This window comes from Stegastes partitus, unplaced genomic scaffold (assembly GCF_000690725.1).
Source record: "Stegastes partitus isolate 25-593 unplaced genomic scaffold, Stegastes_partitus-1.0.2 Scaffold737, whole genome shotgun sequence".
Classification (NCBI taxonomy): domain Eukaryota; kingdom Metazoa; phylum Chordata; class Actinopteri; family Pomacentridae; genus Stegastes; species Stegastes partitus.
Genome location: NW_007578468.1, coordinates 182,681 through 188,013, shown reverse-complemented (window position 1 = coordinate 188,013; position 5,333 = coordinate 182,681). Strand labels below are relative to the sequence as shown.

Sequence of the window (5,333 nt, the reverse complement as noted above, 5' to 3'; positions counted from 1 at the left end):
ATGATCAGCTCATCATCAAGCTCTGCAGAAGCCTGATAACGATCCTGATCATTTGAATCAGGTGTGTTGGAAGAGGGAAACATCTAAAACATGCAGGATTGCGGCCCTCGAGGACCAGGATTCGACACCCCTGCCTTAGCCTATTTTCTGCGTCAGCTAGCAGGTCCTCCAGTGTGGACACTCGGTTCCCGGCTTCGTCCAGCCTTTTACTATTGCCTTCCACTCGGGTTGTCACAGCTTCTAGCGTATTCATGAATTTGGCCAGCTTCTCCTCTAGAATCTTTCCGACGCTCTCGGTCACTTCCTGAATTAGCTGTGAGGAGTAGCCACCTTCACCTGAGCCGCCATCTTGCATCTCGCTGTCGCATTTGTTTCTCGGATTTCTGTACCATTTGCTAGTTTTTCCGGACGGAGCCAGGCCACTTTCCTTGCCCGACATTGTCAGAAGGCAGAAATCGGCCAAAAAAAGGATCAGAAGAGCAGTCTGTAAGTAAGTTAAGCTCAGTGCCAGCCTGACCTCTCAGCTCAGTGACGTCATTGCCCACCTCAATTAAATTCAATTCTTAACAAGGCTTCTACAAATACGAAATACTTTCAAACAACAGCACTATTAACTTGAAACAATATTTCAGTCCTCATCTGTTAGAGTGTGATTTGAGTCTACAGCTTTGAAAGTTCATCAAAAGCAGGGATGTCAGTTTCCTCAAAAATCCTTTATGCACAAGAATGTAGTACACTGATAATAAATGTTCTGCCAATTCAGCCAGAGCAAGGCCTTCCTGTGCTGCATTTCCACTGACTACAAGGAGCTTGAGGACATGATGAGCAGGGTCTTCATCATTTATATCCTGTCAAAAACATGTGTTTCAGTGCTCAGAAGTCAATATACTAAACATTTTTCCTTTAATATTCCTAAATATACAAGAGGGGATTCATGGTATTGAAGCAGACAGTTCATACAGCCTGTTTTAATCTATTTACTTTACTAAGACTAAATTAGTGATTGACTTTTCACATCTTTGTCAGAGTTAAGCCAGGTTTGTGTAAGGAAGGGAGTAATTTATGGATAAATGTGAAAAATGGAAAGTTTGACCAAGAGAAATAATATTGCTGTTAAAATGGAAATGTCCAGGTGAGAGCACACTGTTGCCAAGGAGGACAGGAACAGGGCCAGTTAAAAATATTTATTAAAAAAATTGAGATTAAAAATATGAACGCCCACAAACTAAAATAATTACTGTAAGAGTCCAATAAAACAAGTGGGCTAAAAATGTTAAAATGCTCTAAAAATATATTTAAAAGGCACTGCCAGAGCAGCAAGTCCAAGGTGCTTGATGTGCTTCTCCTCCACGCCGATCCAGGTCGGTTGGGGGGTCCTCGGTCACATGCACCCGGTCACAGCAAAGACAGAGGAAACCTCTGCCCCTGCATACGTTCAGCGTCGCGATACTCCTTTACTGTTTTGCTCTGTCCCAGCCGGCACTGGTCCTCTCTGGTATACTGAGACACCTACGACGAGACAAGTGTCACTACTTCAACAAGTGGTACTTACACCGAAGACAGAGAAAACCTCTGCCCCTGTGTGTGTCGCCTTGTAACACTTGTGGTCCTAGCGTGCTCGTCGTCCCTGGTGCGTGTGCCTCCTTGCCACGTTGTCGTGGGCTCCATCTGCGCCGTGGCTGCTCTCTGCTGCGTCTCTCTGTCTCTCTTTGTTTTGTATGTTACATTTCGCGCCATGGCACAGGTGCGCTTATTTGGGGGTCTCAGGGATTGGGCAGTAGAGTCAGGTGATAGGTTGCTATGGGGACAGTGGGTGGGGACATTGCATGCAAAATATAAAACTATAAAAGTAAAAGCAGGTTAAAATGCACAACACTAAAAACAACATGCAAATAAAATCAATTAAAACATGCCTAAAAACACAACACACAGTTAAAATCAAGTACAACATGCCACCTCTGCTGGATTACATCTGTGCCTTAATGTGTCAGTGTACATATGTCACTGAGGCAACAATCCTTTCATAGACCAGACTGTATGAAAAATCCAGATGGCAGTTAAAAATACTATCTTCTAATATTTTCTGAACCCCCAACAAAGGTCTGACTCAGAACCCAGCATGCAACTTGCAAATCAAATCAAGTTTGTCATTTTTTTAGAAAATGGTATTGTAAACTCTGAGTATGACTGCACAGTGATGTGATTTGCTCCAAGCAAAACAAACAGGTAATTATTAACTGAAGAAGTGCAAAAAAAAAAAAGAAAAAAGAAAAAAAAAGTTATTTAATTAAACAAACAAATTCAGAAACTGAGTCAAATGGAATGACAAATACATGAAGACATAACTGACTTAATAGAATGAAGTACTGTATAATACTTGATTTTCAAACGTTTCAGATTCAGAACCAGTTGAAAATTGGGACACATTGCCCATAATTGCCAATTAAAATGCATGTCCTTGTATTTGTTAAATTGAATAAAAACGTTTTTTGCCTCACATATAGCGGCTCCAGATGAATTGTTGTCAGCCATTTGAACTCCTCCTTAACCTGGAACAGAAGATGATAAAAACACGGCATGATAAAGTCTCCCACCTTGCTAAAACAATTAATACAGTTGTGCTCCCATCATACTACTACTATTGAGCACCAACACCAACTAAAGTGTTCAAATTTATCATACATTTAAACCAATGCTAGCGATAAACATTAAATTTAGAACTTTATACTTGCTGCAATCAACAGCAAGCATGAGAGAGAGTGCGATTTGTCTGCAGCCCACCTCCCTCTCCCCACTCTACTATTTTAATTTGAAAAAGCACATCAACAAATTTCTATGTATTACAAAAAAGCCATTTCAAATTTGCCATGAAATCCAAAAAATAGCTGTGGGCCACATGCTAAAACAGGCACAAGTTTGCGATAACTGGCTAACACTAGCAATCTAAACTAAGCAGCTACAACGGAGTGTTCCCACTTCATTATTTCAAATATCAGCATGGTGCAACTCAGGCAAATTTCAAAGTTCTGGGTCACTTCTGGCAGCTAGCAGGCGAATTGATAAACTCTAGAAACTGTTAGTAGCTAGTTGTTAGCAGCCTGTTTGTAGTCGCTACTTTAATTTGCAGTACAAGCAGTATTCAGTATTTCAACACTGACTTAAACAGATGTGCAAACAGCAACATATGAAGTAAATTAAGCATGTAACCTACCTGTATGGCTCCATATCCATGAACTTTGTCTTAAAATGAACAACGAAGTTGTCCTCATCCTGCAGCCTGCAGTTCTCCAACATGTCTCAACGTCTTTCAGAGGAAAAGCGCAAACGATCCTCTGACGTCAGGCGCTGAGTGGCCACTAGGGGGCCAGATTCACTCTTACTATCCAAGTCCATTTCACTTTCTGGCATCAAGTTGTAAAGTTAATATGTCAGTTAAGTGAATATTACTTGATATGAATGATCAAATTTACACATTACATAATAGGTGATATTTTAAAGTAAAAGCACAGAAATGGTAAATCTTTGTTGAATTTAAAGAGATAGAGGAGGTAATAATTACGTGACCAAAAAAAAATTTTTTTTTCAGTGTAGTAAAGGTAATTAAAGCTTCAGCTTCAGAAGTAAGTTCGGGGCAGTCCACCTATCATGACGTCATCCAGACCCTGCTAGCTGACAGAGGACGTGTGTGTGCTATGTTTTCCCAAGATTGCTGTGTGTTCATCCCAAACAACACGGCCCCGAGTGGCTCCATAACTTGAACTCTTTCGGGTCTTAAAATCATGTCTGGAGAGTTAGCAGAACATTCAGGGATTGATAATGCCCTCTCCGATTGGCTAAGCAGAACCTTTGGACAGTGGAAAACGTTAATTGTATCTGGGTTTATTTCACTACTGGTAGCAGTAACCGTGTTAACCTTATGTGGATGTTGCTGCATACCATGCATCAGGCACCTCTGTCTAAATTGTATTACCACAGCCATTAATGATAAATTCCCCACACCTCCTCTTTACCAATTATCCCAACATGCAGGTGGAATGGTTCCACTGATCTCCCTCTCTGAGCTTGGAGAGGATGAGACTGAAGCTCACAAGGATGTCGACGACGACGAAGACCATTGTTGGTATCCCTGAACCCCTGTAAATACACTGATTTTGCTAAGGTTACCACATATCCATATATAGCATTACATACACGTAGTGGCGTGAGACTCATAGCTTTTTATATTATTGTGCTTGTAGGATATGGACAGAAATAGGTACATCTTATTTTCCTCCCCACTCTCTTATATGCTTATTGCGGAAATGTTATCAGTAGAGTCACAGAAGGTTACACGCTCCTGGGAAAGAGGTTCCCAGTACCATGATGTTTACTCCTGATATGAAATGTTTAGCTTATGCTTTTAACATTATGGTTGTTTTGTTTGATTAATCAATCAATCAATCAATCAATAATACTTTATTAATCCCTTACAGAGAAATTCCATTCACAGTTACATCTGTCCAGAGACAGGAACTGTCGAGACTGCCAGCTAAGCCAGCGCCCTTAAACATTATTATTACGCCCTTATTAACATTGCTCTGGTTATTATTTCCACATGTATGTGCAATGAAGAATTGCTTGCTGCATGTTAAAGCAATGAAGAACAGCTTCCACATACCAGCATCCATATAGGATGCTCAATGCAATGAAGACCTGCTTACATATCCACTATACGATTATGAGATTTTTATTTGTGTTGATATAATAAAATTATATCAAAAGAGGGATGTCAAAAAATTTCCTGCCTGGTTGTGTTGCACCTTGTGGTGGATGATCACTTGCAGTTTGGGGCCCTGTTGAGTTGGTTACCACTGAAAGATGTGATACAATTGGGCTAACATTCCTACCTTAATTTAATTGACATGATAAAATCATGTCAAAAGGGGGAAATGTTATAATTAAGCATGTCTCGAGCTATCATGTATTCTGAATCTGTATTTTGCACCGAGCCTATGATTCTGTTTCGTATTTTCTTATACAGCACAGTCTATGTCCTTGAAGATGATATGGCAGATGAGAACTGGTTCACACACTTAGAGATAGCGGAAACTCCTCTGTTCTGTCAGATAGGATTGTTGCTTTAGCTGCACGCCGTACCAACAACATCCACACATGTTGCTTACCAAATTTCACGGACATGGACAGAACGCAGAAGAGGTATGCCTGTCCACGCCATTAGCAACTGGCCAATTAAACTCAGTAGCATACAAATCTTATCTATGTTCGGGGCAGGCCCAGCCCAAGAAGATATCTGTAACCTGGAACTGAAAAAAACTCAGTTCAGCTGGACATGA

General features: G+C 40.6%; 1 long non-coding RNA gene across 1 annotated transcript in view; it reads left to right on the top strand.

Moving 5' to 3' along the window:
• LOC103364277 (uncharacterized) overlaps positions 1-5,006 on the top strand; it is a 10,641-nt gene extending 5,635 nt beyond the window's left edge. Inside the window, exon 3 of the long non-coding RNA XR_520535.1 lies at positions 4,764-5,006. This is a non-coding gene — a long non-coding RNA (uncharacterized LOC103364277). The remainder of the gene's footprint in view (positions 1-4,763) is intronic.
• The last annotated feature ends 327 nt before the right edge of the window (positions 5,007-5,333 follow it).